This window comes from Schistocerca americana, chromosome 2, assembly GCF_021461395.2.
Source record: "Schistocerca americana isolate TAMUIC-IGC-003095 chromosome 2, iqSchAmer2.1, whole genome shotgun sequence".
In the NCBI taxonomy this organism is placed as follows: Eukaryota; Metazoa; Arthropoda; class Insecta; order Orthoptera; family Acrididae; genus Schistocerca; species Schistocerca americana.
In genome coordinates, this window is record NC_060120.1 from 1,115,758,705 (window position 1) to 1,115,775,732 (window position 17,028).

Below are 17,028 nucleotides of genomic sequence, written 5' to 3' on the forward strand. Positions count from 1 at the left end.
ACTATCAGTTTAATAAGACACAGCTGCAAAATACTAACGCAAATTCTTTACAGACGAATGGAAAAACTGGTAGAAGCTGACTTTGGGGAAGATCAGTTTGGATTCCGTAGAAATGTTGGAACACGTGAGGCAATACTGACCCTACGACTTATCTTAGAAGAAAGATTAAGGAAAGGCAAACCTATGTTTCTAGCATTTGTAAACTTAGAGAAGCTTTTGACAGTTTTGACTGGAATACTCTCTTTCAAATTCTGAAGGTGGCAGGGGTAAAATCCATGGAGCGAAAGGCTATTTACAATTTGTACAGAAACCAGATGGCAGTTGTAAGAGTCGAGGGGCATGAAAGAGAAGCAGTGGTTGGGAAGGGAGTGAGACAGGGTTGTAGCCTCTCCCGATGCTATTCAATCTGTATATTGAGCAAGCAGTGAAGGAAACAAAAAAGTTCGGAGTAGGTATTAAAATCCATAGAGAAGAAATAAAAACTTTGAGGTTTGCCGATGACATTGTAATTCTGTCAGAGACAGCAAAGGACTTGGAAGAGCAGTTGAACGGGATGGACAGAGTCTTGAAAGGAGGGTATAAGATGAACATCAACAAAAGCAAAACGAGGATAATGGAATGTAGTCAAATTAAGTCGGACGATGCTGAGGGAATTAGATTAGGAAATGAGGCACATAAAGTAGTAAAGGAGGTTTGCTATTTGGGGAGCAAAATAACTGATGATGGTCGAAGTAGAGAGTATATAAAATGTAGACCAGCAATGGCAAGGAAAGCGTTTCTGAAGAATAGAAATTTGTTAACATCGAGTATTGATTTAAGTGTCAGGAAGTCATTTCTGAAAGTATTTGTATGGAGCATAGCAATGTATGGAAGTGAAACATGGACGATAAATAGTTTAGACAAGAAGAGAATAGAAGCTTTCGAAATATGGTGCTGCAGAAGAATGCTGAAGATTAGATGGGTAGATCACATAACTAATGATGAGGTATTGAATAGAATTGGGGAGCAGAGGAGTTTGTGGCACAATTTCACTAGAAGAAGGGATCGGTTGGTAGGACATATTCTGAGGCATCAAGAGATCACAAATTTAGCATTGGAGGGCAGCGTGGAGGGTAAAAATCATAGAGGGAGACCAAGAGATGAATGCACTAAGCAGATTCAGAAGGATGTAGGCTGCAGTAGGTACTGGGAGATGAAGAAGCTTGCACAGGATAAAGTCGCATGGAGAGCTGCATCAAACCAGTCTCAGGACTGAAGACCACAAAAACAATAATATGGCCTTTCAAAGAAATTACTTTCAAAAATTCTTCCTTGACAGTAAAGTTATTAAACATCATCCTTACAAAAACTGGCACCTGAGCAGGACCTGTTGCATCAATGGACTCATCTAATTGCATTGAAAAATAACAGCACACATCTAAATCTGTTTTCAGCTGAGAGAAAGCATCATTGGACATATTTTCAACTCTCCTTGTGACCGTTCTTGATGAAAGTTGATGGGATTCTATGCCAGCAACTATTTCAGACTTGTTCATGAAATTATGAAACAACTCGTCAGCAGCGTCTCGAAATGCTTCTTTTACAAATTTGCCATCTTCGAAGGGTTTCTTCCTGTTCGCCAATACATTCGAAACACGATAGGGAGTAAGAGAGGCAGCAACAATTTTGTCTACTAGTTTCGTAAACATGCTTTGTTGAACACTTAATTGCTTTCAAGTTTCTTGATTTTCTCTTTTCTTAGTTCAGAGTTTCCTGTAAACTCGGTGTTAACACGTGGGTTTGTGTTTTTCACAAATGCAATCTTTGCGTCACACAATAAACAAATGCATGTGCCATTTCTTTCTGTTACAGAAAAATTCGTGTTCCCATTCAGAATGAAAATGATAAATTATACTATATATGTAGACACACACACAACTCATTATGCGTTAAGTCGCTGAGCTACTCGTACATTCTCAAAAAGTGTCAACAAGGTATGCAACTACTCATGTTCAATGCTGACTACTGACGGCACAAAAAAGTTCTACCTATGTCCTTTCCACACTCTGTTACATCACAGAAGTTGGTAGTACACGGCACAAAACTCACTACCTTCTCCTGACATGTATTGAACACATTTCACAAAGATGAGTGACACAGTGCAGCAACGAGTGGCGCGCAGGTGGCGGCTGATGTAATTAATGAGGCAAAAAATTTGAGAGGTTCAAGGTAGATGTTGTTACCAGTTCCACACTGTTATTATCAAAGAAAACAACTTGTGTTGAAAGAGCACGCATTTTTACTGCTATGGAAAACAATTGAAGATTTTATTCAACAATTTTTCTTTTGCACTCTCAGTACTCACACGATCTACCAAATAAGCACTCGCGATCTACCAGTAGATCGCGATTGGCGTGTTGCCGACCCCTGCATTAGACTGTTCATTCCATTAGGGAGATTACTTTCACTCAGAATAGCAATGTTGTCAGTAAAAACAAACAATGCAAAATCCAGGATGGAATGTAACAATATTAGAGAGGTAAGTTGCTTCTCACCATATAGCAGAGATGCTGAGTCGCGATAGGCACAACAAAAAGATTCTCACGACTATAGCTTTCGGCCATTAAGGCCTTTGTCAGCAAGACACACACACACACACACACACACACACACACACACACACACACACACACACGTCTGCAGTATCAGACAACTGGTTGCATCTGTGTGTGTTGATGAAGGCCTTTCTGGCCGAAAGCTTAATTTGTGACAGTCTTTATGCTGTGCCTAACCTGTGGCTCAGCATCTCCGCTATATGGTGAGTAGCAACTTCTACATCTACTACATCTACATTTATACTCCACAAGCCACCCAACGGTGTGTGGCGGAGGGCACTTCACGTGCCACTGTCATTACCTCCCTTTCCTGTTCCAGTCGCATACGGTTCACGGGAAGAACGACTGTCTGAAAGCCTCCGTGCGCGCTCTAATCTCTGTAATTATACATTCGTGATCTCCTCGGGAGGTATAAGTAGGGGGAAGCAATATATTCGATACCTCATCCAGAAATGCACCCTCTCGAAACCTGGCGAGCAATCTACACCGCGATGCAGAGCGCCTCTCTTGCAGAGTCTGCCACTTGAGTTTATTAAACATCACCGTAACACTATCACGGTTACCAAATAACCCTGTGACGAAACGCGCCGCTCTTCTTTGGATCTTCTCTATCTCCTCCGTCAAACCGATCTGGTACGGATCCCACACTGATGAGCAATACTCAAGTATAGGTCGAACGAGTGTTTTGTAAGCCACCTCCTTTGTTGATGGACTACATTTTCTAAGCACTCTCCCAATGAATCTCAACCTGGTACCCGCCTTACCAACAATTAATTTTATTTGATCATTCCACTTCAAATCGTTCCGCACGCATACTCCCAGATATTTTACAGAAGTAACTGCTACCAGTGTTTGTTCCGCTATCATATAATCATACAATAAAGGATCCTTCTTTCTATGTATTCGCAATACATTACATTTGTCTATGTTAAGGGACAGTTGCCACTCCCTGCACCAAGTGCCTATCCGCTGCAGATCTTCCTGCATTTCGCTACAATTTTCTAATGCTGCAACTTCTCTGTATACTACAGCATCATCCGCGAAAAGCCGCATGGAACTTCCGACACTATCTACTAGGTCATTTATATATATTGTGAAAAGCAATGGTCCCATAACACTCCCCTGTGGCACGCCAGAGGTTACTTTAACGTATGTAGACGTCTCTCCATTGATAACAACATGCTGTGTTCTGTTTGCTAAAAACTCTTCAATCCAGCCACACAGCTGGTCTGATATTCTGTAGGCTCTTACTTTATCAGGCGACAGTGCGGAACTGTATTGAACGCCTTCCGGAAGTCAAGAAAAATAGCATCTACCTGGGAGCCTGTATCTAATATTTTCTGGGTCTCATGAACAAATAAAGCGAGTTGGGTCTCTCACGATCGCTGTTTCCGGAATCCATGTTGATTCCTACATAGTAGATTCTGGGCTTCCAAAAACGACATGATACTCGAGCAAAAAACATGTTCTAAAAGTCTACAACAGATCGACGTCAGAGATATAGGTCTATAGTTTTGCGCATCTGCTCGACGACCTTTCTTGAAGACTGGGACTACCTGTGCTCTTTTCCAATCATTTGGAACCCTCCGTTCCTCTAGAGACTTGCGGTACACGGCTGTTAGAAGGGGGGGCAAGTTCTTTCGCGTACTCTGTGTAGAATCGAATTGGTATCCCATCAGGTCCAGTGGACTTTCCTCTATTGAGTGATTCCAGTTGCTTTTCCATTCCTTGGACACTTATTTCGATGCCAGCCATTTTTTCGTTTGTGCGAGGATTTAGAGAAGGAACTGCAGTGCGGTCTTCCTCTGTGAAACAGCTTTGGAAAAAGGTGTTTAGTATTTCAGCTTTACGAGTGTCATCCTCTGTTTCAATGCCATCATCATCCCGGAGTGTCTGGATATGCTGTTTCGAGCCACTTACTGATTTAACGTAAGACCAGAACTTCCTAGGATTTTCTGTCAAGTTGGTACATAGAATTTTACTTTCGAATTCACTGAACGCTTCACGCATAGCCCTCCTTACGCTAACTTTGACATCGTTTAGCTTCTGTTTGTCTGAGAGGTTTTGGCTGCGTTTAAACTTGGAGTGAAGCTCTCTTTGCTTTTGCAGTAGTTTCCTAACTTTGTTGTTGTACCACGGTCGTTTTTCCCGTCCCTCACAGTTTTACTCGGCACGTACCTGTCTAAAACGCATTTTACGATTGCCTTGAACTTTTTCCATAAACACTCAACATTGTCAGTGTCGGAACAGAAATTTTCGTTTTGATCTGTTAGGTAGTCTGAAATCTGCCTTCTATTACTCTTGCTAAACAGATAAACCTTCCTCCCTTTTTTTATATTCCTATTAACTTCCATATTCAGGGATGCTGCAACGGCCTTATGATCACTGATTCCCTGTTCTGCACTTAAAGAGTCGAAAAGTTCGGGTCTGTTTGTTATCAGTAGGTCCAAGATGTTATCTCCACGAGTCGGTTCTCTGTTTAATTGCTCGAGGTAATTTTCGGATAGTGCACTCAGTATAATGTCACTCGATGCTCTGTCCCTACCACCCGTCCTAAACATCTGAGTGTCCCAGTCTATATCTGGTAAATTGAAATCTCTACCTAAGACTATAACATGCTGAGAAAATTTATGTGAAATGTATTCCAAATTTTCTCTCAGTTGTTCTGCCACTAATGCTGCTGAGTCGGGAGGTCGGTAAAAGGAGCCAATTATTAACCTAGCTCGGTTGTTGAGTGTAACCTCCACCCATAATAATTCACAGGAACTATCCACTTCTACTTCACTACAGGATAAACTACTACTAACAGCGACGAACACTCCACCACCGGTTGCATGCAATCTATCCTTTCTAAACACCATCTGTACCTTTGTAATAATTTCGGCAGAATTTATCTCTGGCTTAAGCCAGCTTTCCGTACCTATAACGATTTCAGCTTCGGTGCTTTCTATCAGCGCTTGAAGTTCTGGTACTTTACCAACGCAGCTTCGACAGTTGACAATTACAATACCGATTGCTGCTTGGTCCCCGCATGTCCTGACTTTGCCCCGCACCCGTTGAGGCTGTTGCCCTTTCTGTACTTGCCCAGGGCCATCTAACCTAAAAAACCGCCCAGCCCACGCCACACAACCCCTGCTACTCGTGTAGCCGCTTGTTGCGTGTAGTGGACTCCTGACCTATCCAGCGGAACCCGAAACCCCACCACCCTATGGCGCAAGTCGAGGAATCTGCAGCCCACACGGTCGCAGAACCGTCTCAGCCTCTGATTCAGACCCTCCACTCGGCTCTGTACCAAAGGTCCGCAGTCAGTCCTGTCGACGATGCTGCAGATGGTGAGCTCTGCTTTCATCCCGATAGCGAGACTGGCAGTCTTCACCAAATCAGATAGCCGCCGGAAGCCAGAGAGGATTTCCCCCGATCCATAGCGACACACATCATTGGTGCCGACATGAGCGACCACTTGCAGATGGGTGCACCCTGTACCCTTCATGGCATCCGGAAGGACCCTATCCACATCTGGAATGACTCCCCCCGGTATGCACACGGAGTGCACATTGGTTTTCTTCCCCTCTCTTGCTGCCATTTCCCTAAGGGGCCCCATTACGCGCCTGACGTTGGAGCTCCAACTACCAGTAAGCCCACCCTCTGCGACCGCCCGGATCTTGCAGACTGAGGGGCAACCTCTGGTACAGAACAAGCAGCCATGTCAGGCCGAAGATCAGTATCAGCCTGAGACAGAGCCTGAAACCGGTTCGTCAGACAAACTGGAGAGGCCTTCCGTTCAGCCCTCCGGAATGTCTTTCGCCTCCTGCCACACCTTGAGACGACCTCCCACTCTACCACAGGTGAGGGAACAGCCTCAATGTGGGCAGTATCCCGGGCAACCGCAGTCGTCGTCCGATCGGGGGATGCGTGGGACGAGCTGGCCGTCCCCGACAAACCCCCATCCGGACCCCCACAGTGATGCCCATTGGCAACAGCCTCAAGCTGTGTGACCGAAGCCAACACTGCCTGAAGCTGGGAGCGAAGGGATGCCAACTCAGCCTGCATCCGAACACAGCAGTTGCAGTCCCTATCCATGCTAAAAACTGTTTTGCAAAGAACGTCTGAACTAATCTACAGAGAGCGCAAACAAATCGACAAAATTTAAACGGTTATTAAAATACAAGATTGCCTAGTAAATGCAGTAATGCTGCTACTTGCGCACTGCTGACACTGCTCAGCGGCGGAAGGAGACTACGCGAATTTACACTATTCAGGTACTAAAACGTGATGCTGCAACTCTCAAATACTATAATACGCCCGAAATTTATGAATTAAACAATGCAAGTACCAAAAACACACAAAGAAATTAAGAATTAAACTATGTAACAAATGAGTGAGCTAGGAGTATACGACTTGCCGCTGCAGCTGCTTATGCAACGGCGGCAGGGAGCACACTTATCTTTGATGTAATGTATAGGACATTACTGGAGGCTCTACTGCATAATATTAGGATTGTGATGGTTAATCGTCAGTACAAACATGCTTCACATTCCTCTCACAGGTCAGACACTATGCAATATGAACTACACTATGGCTAATACACAGACCACTAAAAACCTGAAATCCTAATTCAGAACTAGGTAACCCAGTACTCAAGGAAATATTTACAAAGAGTAAAATTATGTAGCCATCTTTGTACATGTTTTCAGAGAGGTAAGAGAATCATTTGTTTGATTGTGGGGTACCTAGCTAGTCGCATACCTGAAATACAGTGTGACACAGACTAACGGGAATGTTTGAAATGAGTAGTGGCAGCCATGGACTGGTGGCAGCACTGCGGGTTCGTGACAGTGAGTGAACAGTCTGCCATTTCAGTAATCATGGATGAATGGAACAGACAACAGCGTGCGTTAGCCATAAAAAAAATGTTTTATAAAAACAATGATAGTTTGGTAGCGGCGCATAGGGAGTTTCAACATTTTTGTAATTTAGGATGGCATGATGCTGTTCCATCAAAACACAGATAAAATGTTGGATTAATAACTTAAGAGACCAACAGGACCACCAAGAAGTGTGCATTCTCCAGCGAACGTTGATGTTGTATGCGAGTCTGCCTTACGGAGCCCATGGCATACAATTTGTAAGCAAGCAGCAGTGGTTGGAATGTCTCTGGAGAGTGTTCATATAATTTTTCGTCTTGATTTAAAATTTCATCCGTACAAACTACAGATGGTGCAACAATTGAAGGACAACGATTACCAGTTACGATTAGGATTCTGTCAACAAATGATAGCAAAAGTAAACAATGGCAGTGAATTTCTAAACAAGTTGCAGATGTCAGATGAGGCATATTTTCATCTCGTAGGTTATGTGAATAAACAGAACTACCGTTACTGGGCAGACACAAATCCTAGTGACGTTCATGAGCACCCTTTAGAGGCTAGTAAAGTGACAGTATGATGCGGTGTTTCATCACATGGGATTATTGGACCGTATTTCTTAGCAAATGAACAGGGAAACACAGTAACTGTCAATGCTGATCTTTACGTGGAGATGTTACGAACTTCCGTTACACGTGCATTGAACAGCTTTTCCAGTTGTTCAAGAAGCCTTGTTTCAACAGAATGGAGTGAAATTACCCACTACATGGCAATCGATGGCATATGTGCGAGAATTGTTTGGCAACCGTGTGATCTCAAGATTTGGTAACATTTCCTGGCCCCCTAGATTGCCAGATTTATCCGTGTGTTCTTTTGAGATAGCCTCACAAGAAAAAAATCGAAGTCTACACGACTCAACCAAGATCTTAGCTGAGTTAAAATGGAGAATTTGGGATGCAGTTCACAGTATCCCAGCTTAGATGTTGCAGTGGTCAATGGGGAATCTCAACAGCAGATTTCATGAATGTAGTAATTTTTAAAAAATGGTAAATGCCATCAATGTTTTGTTAATGGCAAAGATGTAAGGTTTCAATTACTATGAATGCAATTTCTTTCCTCCGTCACGTCTTGTTGTGTTGGATTGTGGAAATTTTCCTGTTTTTCTGTGTCACTTTGTATTTGATATCAGCTGAATCAAAAATAAGCTGAGCTTAAGTTAACTATTGCTTAACTTTTAGGAAAGCAATGTTATTGGTAGAAGAGGAATGAGTTAATGTTCCAGAAAATAATGCGACACTGATATTCAGAAGAATCTGACAAGTTCTACATCTACATACGTACCCTGCAAACTACCGTACCACTACTAGTTATTTCCTTCTCTGTTTCACTTGCAAATAGTGAGGGAAAAACTACTGAATGCTTCCATATGAGCCCTCATCTCTCTAATCTTACGTTTATGGTCCTTACACGAAATGTATGTTGGCGGTAGTAGAATCACTCTCCAGTCAGCCTCAAATAACAGTTCTCTAAATTTTCTCAGTGGTGCTCCTCAAGGAGGAGGTCACCATCCCACCAGTGCTTCCCATTTAAGTCCCTGAAGCGTCTCCATAATACTTGGGTGTTGTTTAAACCTGCTGGTAACAAATGCAGCAGCACACCTCTGAATTTCCTGTGTTCCCAATGATGTCTTCTGGACTTCAGTCACTTAATGTGAATTTTAGAATTACACAAAACAAAACTCTATAAACTCGACTGACTGACTGACTGACTGACAGACTGACAGACAGACAGACTGGCAGACAGAGAGAGAGAGAGAGAGAGAGAGAGAGAGAGAGAGAGAGCTTAGAAACTCCTTACTGTGCAGCTGAATTTTTGATGGACAACTGTTCAGTATCAGTATTAGTGGAATATTTTGCAATGACTTTGTGATGTCCTTCATTAATCCTTACTGAATGTTGTGAAATTTTATGAAAGTTAATAAATGATGTCACTTCAAACCTTATTAAATGTGGGGTCTGGTTTATGTTCTTTAGTGTTAATCCAACGGAAAAATATAATAGAGAAGTAGTTAAAATTCATTTGTTGAAGTGAATTAACATCACTTACCTTTGCTCTCATTGTTCATTGTAGGTCCTTTGTCATTTAGGTAGCTGTGTCAGTAGCCAAGTGAAATCAGAATCGTATTCTAAGGTCCACTTAAGTTCCGTTTACGTGATTTATCTCAACATATTTGTCAAAGTTGCTCATAAAAAAAAATTATTCAGTTTTGCAGTAGCCCAACACCTAGTATAGCAACTTCACATTTACATAGTACAGTAAAACCCCTTTTTAACGGATCTGTAGGGACCCAAATATTTTCTCCTTAAATATGGGTTATTCTTAATTGGGGATTTTGTCAGAGTACATGGAAAGAGTTACCCAGAATCATAATTAAAGCTTGTTTGAGTGACACAGTTGCTATTTAATTAAAAATTACCAATATCCTGTGCTACAAATTTAAATGCAGTAAATATACAATTACTACACTTCTGACAGAACACAGCCTTTATTTATTTTTTTAAAAAAATAAGTAGTTTTGTTTGTTTTGTCGTCTTGCCAGACATCGGTTTACCTTCTATAAATGCCAATAACTGTGATGGAGACAGAGCAATCGCAAAAGAAGACTGTTTGCTGCTCTCATTTTGACTTGGAACTGATAAGTGGATGGAAATGGTCATTCATTTGATGTGTTTACCAATTCTTTACGGACGCATGTCTCACGATATGGTCCACATCTTACGGCTTGTCCTTAGTTGAATTGTTTGCCATGGCTTCTTTCACTGAGTGAGTGGAATCATTTTATTACTACTAGCTGCATTATTTGCACTGTCCAGATTGAAATTGGTGTGGTATGGAGGAGGCAGTATTACACTGTGCCTTTCTGCTTTAGCCAGTTTTATTTAGGATCTATTGGGTGCTACAGCATCAGAGTTCCATTAAATCATACCACGTCTGATTTTGATCATTATATAACATTATCTCTACATGCTGTTGTGCACAGCATTGACATTGCTAACTAATGCAGTGGATTCTTTGGGGTGTTGTCAATCACTGCAGTTTAATTTGGACAGATATTTTGGAATAGAAAATCAGAAAATCATTCTGTGACAACTCTGGCATGGATTTTTTTCTATGATAGTCCCATTACTTACGGGAACAAGACAGTTTGGAATGAAGCCATAAAGAAAGCCAACAAGGAGGACTCTGATTTTGTTGTTGTTGTGCTGTACTGTATACTTGGCATAAGTCAACATGTGAAACGTACTAACCCATGTCTCATTGAGGGTAATAATAATAATAATAATAATAATAATAATAATAATAATAATAATAATAATAATCAGCCCCCGGAAAAGAATAGGCCTCCGGTATGTTCTGCCAGTCGTAAAAGGCGACGAAAAGAACAAACCACTAATAGGGCTAACCCCCCTTTTAGTGTGATTACTTGGTTCGGGACAGAACTAAAGAAGCCTCGGACAAGCGCCGTCATAGTCGGGGACGACGCTTGAACCCTATGCCCGCCCACAATGGTAACGACACTACTAGCCACACGGAAAATGATTTAAATCCAAATAGAGGTGTTTTGCAGGATATGCTTCCTGCAACCACCCTAGAAGGAAAACAAAGACAGAGGATGAGATGGTCAGATGAAGTCAATCGACACCTCATGTTCTGTTATTACCAAGCAACAAACCTAGGAACCAACACAACTGGATACGGATCACAAGTATACACAACATTTATTACCAGATACCCAGAATTAAAATTTTTAACAGAACAACGTCTAGCTGATCAGATTCGTGTAATAATAAAAAATAACAGGATACCCCAGTCAGAATTAGAAAACATCAAACAACAAGTACAACAAATACTGGAACAAAATAATGTGCAGTTAGAAGAAGAAGAAAATACAGTAATGGACTCAAACATCCCAGAGCAAACAAACAAAGAACAACACGCATCAATTAAACAATAAGAGGAAAAAGAAATCATAAGACAGTCACCAACACAAGCACAAATAGAACATGAAGTGACACACATGTTAGATATAGAAGGAAAATTTCAGTTGACATATATAGAATACAAAGACACAAATACAGACATTAGACCATTCTTGCATAGACCACCAAATAGCCCACAAGTCGAAACAACAATAAAAACTATCAACACAATCATACACAACAAAATAAATGAATACACAACTATGGAAGAGTTACAATTACTGGTTTATGTAGGAGCACTCACTACACTAAATATACACACTAGACAGAGATCAGAACGAACCAACACACAGAAGAAACCCACAACACCAGCATGGCAACACAGGCTACAGATCAGAATAGAAAAACTGAGAAAAGACATCGGACAGCTAACACAATTTATAAGAAATGAAATATCAGACAAAAAAGGAAAAAGGTTAGGTAAAATCTCACAACAAGAAGCAATAGAGCAGTTGGACGAAAAGAAGCAGAAATTACAAGCCTGGGCCAAACGACTTAGAAGATACAAAAAAAGTGAAAATAGAAGGAAACAAAACCAAACATTCAACACCAACCAAAAGAAATTTTACCAAACAATAGATAACACACACATAAAAATAGACAATCCACCAAACATAACAGACATGGAACACTTCTGGAGCAGCATATGGTCAAACCCGGTACAACATAACAGGCATGCACGGTGGATACAAGCAGAAACAGACACATACAAGATGATACCACAAATGCCTGAAGTGATATTTTGCAACATGAAGTCACCCAAGCAATTAATTCTACCCACAATTGGAAAGCCCCTGGAAAAGATAAAATAGCAAATTTCTGGCTAAAGAAGTTCACCTCAACACATTCACATCTAACTAAATTATTTAACAGTTACATTGCAGACCCATACACATTCCCTGATACACTTGCACATGGAATAACCTATCTGAAACCTAAAGATCAAGCAGACACAGCAAACCCAGCAAAATATCGCCCCATAACATGCCTACCAACAATATACAAAATATTAACTTCAGTCATTACACAGAAATTAATGACACATACAACACAGAACAAAATTATCAATGAAGAACAAAAAGGCTGTTGCAAAGGAGCACGAGGATGTAAAGAGCAACTGATAATAGATACAGAGGTGACATATCAAGCTAAAACTAAACAAAGGTCACTACACTACGCATACATTGATTACCAAAAAGCTTTTGATAGTGTACCCCACTCATGGTTACTACAAATATTGGAAATATACAAAGTAGATCCTAAATTGATACAGTTCCTAAACATAGTAATGAAAAATTGGAAAACCACACTTAATATCCAAACAAATTCAAATAATATCACATCACAGCCAATACAGATTAAGCGTGGAATATACCAAGGAGACTCATTAAGTCCTTTCTGGTTCTGCCTTGCCCTGAACCCACTATCCAACATGCTAAATAATACAAATTATGGATACAATATTACTGGAACATACCCACACAAAATCACACATTTGCTATACATGGATGATCTAAAACTACTGGCAGCAACAAATCAACAACTCAACCAATTACTAAAGATAACAGAAGTATTCAGCAATGATATAAATATGGCTTTTGGAACAGACAAATGTAAGAAAAATAGCATAGTCAAGGGAAAACACACTAAACAAGAAGATTACATACTAGATAACCACAGCGACTGCATAGAAGCGATGGAAAAAACAGATGCCTATAAATATCTAGGATACAGACAAAAAATAGGAATAGATAATACAAATATTAAAGAAGAACTAAAAGAAAAATATAGACAAAGACTAACAAAAATACTGAAAACAGAATTGACAGCAAGAAACAAGACAAAAGCTGTAAATACTTACGCCATACCAATATTGACCTACTCATTTGGAGTAGTGAAATGGAGTAACACAGACCTAGAAGCACTCAATACACTTACACGATCACAATGCCACAAATATAGAATACATCACATACATTCAGCAACAGAAAGATTCACATTAAGCAGAAAGGAAGGAGGAAGGGGATTTATCGACATAAAAAACCTACATTATGGACAGATAGACAATTTAAGAAAATTCTTTCTAGAACGAGCAGAAACTAGCAAAATACACAAAGCAATCACCCACATAAATACATCGGCTACACCACTACAATTTCATAACCACCTCTACAACCCTTTAGATCACATAACATCAACAGATACAAAGAAAGTAAATTGGAAAAAGAAAACACGACATGGCAAGCACCCGTATCATCTAACACAGCCACACATCGATCAAGACGCATCCAACACATGGCTAAGAAGAGGCAATATATACAGTGAGACGGATGGATTCATGATTGCAATACAGGATCAAACAATAAACACCAGATATTACAGCAAGCATATTATTAAAGATCCCAATACCACAACAGATAAATGCAGACTTTGCAAACAACAAATAGAAACAGTAGATCACATCACAAGCGGATGTACAATACTAGCAAATACAGAATACCCCAGAAGACATGCCAATGTAGCAAAAATAATACATCAACAACTTGCCATACAACATAAACTAATAAAACAACATGTTCCCACATACAAGTATGCACCACAAAATGTACTGGAGAATGATGAATACAAATTATACTGGAACAGAACCATTATAACAGATAAAACAACGCCACATAACAAACCTGACATCATACTCACCAATAAAAAGAAGAAATTAACACAACTAATTGAAATATCCATACCCAATACAGCAAATATACAGAAGAAAACAGGAGAAAAAATTGAAAAATACATCCAACTGGCTGAGGAAGTCAAGGACATGTGGCATCAGGATAAAGTTGACATTATACCAATTATACTTTCAACTACAGGAGTCATACCACGCAATATCCACCAGTACATCAATGCAATACAGCTACATCCAAACTTATATATACAACTTCAGAAATCCGTAATTATTGATACATGTTCAATTACCCGAAAGTTCTTAAACGCAATGTAACATATACCGTACAGTTAAAAGGAAGTGACGCTTGATCAAGGTCCGCGTCACTTTCATTCCGAACCAGACCTAAGGTCTGAGAAAGGAAAGATAATAATAATAATGCCTTGAAATTAAATGTGGCACTCATGACAGGCATCTAGTGGGACCTCCTGGGCTGTACATCACACCACTTGGTGATAAATGCCAATGACATAATTCCTGTAATGGAAATAGCACGTGAAGACAAATTTGAAGTGTCGACTGATATCCATTTAATAACTTCATATCTATGAGACTGAGAGGAAGTTTCTTTAATGTAATGTATTCATTGCATTGATAATACCCATATGTATCGGCATATTGTGTTCTGCTGAAATGTGTCCATCTTTTATACTCATTCTTCTTGACTAAGGACTGGACAATATAGCGTCTATTTCTGGCAAAATTTGCATGTATTTTGTGCAAAATTCACATCTGTGTCACGTGCTGCAAATTTAAATACAGTATACACAAACAGGGGGACAATTATTGAACTATATGAAACAAAATTGTCAAGACTTCTGAACAGTTTGCATTAGAACATTCAAACTGCATGGTTGGCCGTGGGGCATTACGGGAATTAGTATGCACATTCATGGTTGGGTTTAGTGACGACGTCCGCTTTCATATGGATGGGTTCCCCAATAAGAAAAATTTGCACATTTGGGAGACAGAATCCGCCGTTTGTGCTGTAGTAGTCCCTTCACCCCCAGTGGGTGATTGCGTGGTGTGCAGTGTCCAGTCACAGAATAATCTGTGCATTATTCCTTGATGCCACAGTAACTACCGAACGGAACACGAAGGTTTTGGAAGATGAATTCATCTCCATTATCCAGGGTAACCCCGATTTCGACAAGATGTGGTTCATGAAAGATGTGGTTCATGAAAGATGTGGTTCATGAAAGATGTGGTTCATGAAAGATGTGGTTCATGAAAGATGTGGTTCATGAAAGATGGAACTCAATCCCATCGAAGCAGGAGAGTGTTTGATGTCCTGGAGGAGCACTTTAGGGACCACATTCTGGCTCTGGGGTACCCAGAGGCCACTGGCATGGGCCTCGATTGGCTGCCATATTCTCTGGGTCTGAACACAAGTGACTCCTTTTTGTGTGACCATATTAAAGAAAAGATGTACAGCAATAACCCTAAAACCATTGTTGAGCCGAAAACAGCCATTCAGGAGGTTATCGATGGCATCTATGTTCTGGCACTTCGGTAGGTTATGCAGAATTTCACAATTCGTGTGCACCACTTTACCGCCAATGATGGCAGACATATCAAACTATCATAAGTCCAAATATCTGTAGTGACGTTTACATGCTGAATAAAGTGTGCACACACTGCAGTTTGTAACTAATTTATGTTTTTTGTATAGTTACATAATTGTTACCCTGTATATCACATTTTTGCAGAACACACTCTTTGTGTTTTAGGAAAATTCAAGACAACTTGTTTGCTTTCTCCTGCCATCACACTGTAATGACAGAAGTTGTCACTCCACTTGGTTGATGTCGGTTGTAATGGACTAGTCTACAGTAAAAGACGAAATCTCGTCCCTGACAGTCTCAGGTCCTTGTACAGCACCTGTGAAACTTGATGCAACAGCTGCCTTCTCCTCCTCTTACTTCTCTAGTACATGATCGTTGGTGCCACCTCACCTCACAGTGTTCCTTCACTAGAATTGCACACCTCAGTCACGTTCATCTCCAGTGTAGAAGTGAAGACATCGTCGTCACAAAAACAAAGTACTGGAATGTCACATATTTAAGAACATCTGTGATTTCCTGTGGAACAATGTCATCTTCATCAGCAACTGATGTACCACAGCTAGCCTTTGCAAAACAATTTAACACAGCCTTTGCATTACACAGTTCGATGCAGCAATAAACATGCGCATGGCCTACAAAATGTTAAGTCTCATCACTTCCTTTCTCTCAAGGAATGTAATTGATTTCTAGATGGCTGTTATCTTGTATTTGGCCACTGGACTCGCATTCGGGAGGACGACGGTTCAATCCCGCGTCCGGCCATCCTGATTTAGGTTTTCCGTGATTTCCCTAAATCACTCCAGGCAAATGCCGGGATGGTTCCTGTGAAAGGGCACGGCCGACTTCCTTCCCCATCCTTCCCTAATCCGATGAGACCGATGACCACGCTGTCTGGTCTCCTTCCCCAAAACCAACCAACCAACCTTGTATTTGGCATTAATGGAGTGTATTATGCCCAGGTCCAGAGGCTGCAGATGATTTCTGCAGTCTGGTGGAAGAAACACAGCATTAATATTTCTCATAAATGTTGTTTACTTTGGATGTACAGGCATCGATCAATCAGTAGTACTATTTTCCTACCTGCTGTACTCATTTTGGCATCTAAATGCCTGAGAAATCTTGTAAATATTCGTGATGTCATCTAGGCATTGCAGTACAAGGTACTGTCTTAATGTTTTAAAACACATGAGAATTTTTAAAACAAGTGTTTTAATTTCCTTATTATCAATAGTGGCAACT

At 40.6% G+C, this 17,028-nt stretch overlaps 1 protein-coding gene across 3 annotated transcripts in view; it reads left to right on the plus strand.

Moving 5' to 3' along the window:
* The window catches only part of LOC124596530, a 108,449-nt gene that overhangs the window by 84,474 nt on the left and 6,947 nt on the right, over positions 1-17,028 (plus strand). The window lies entirely within an intron of this gene.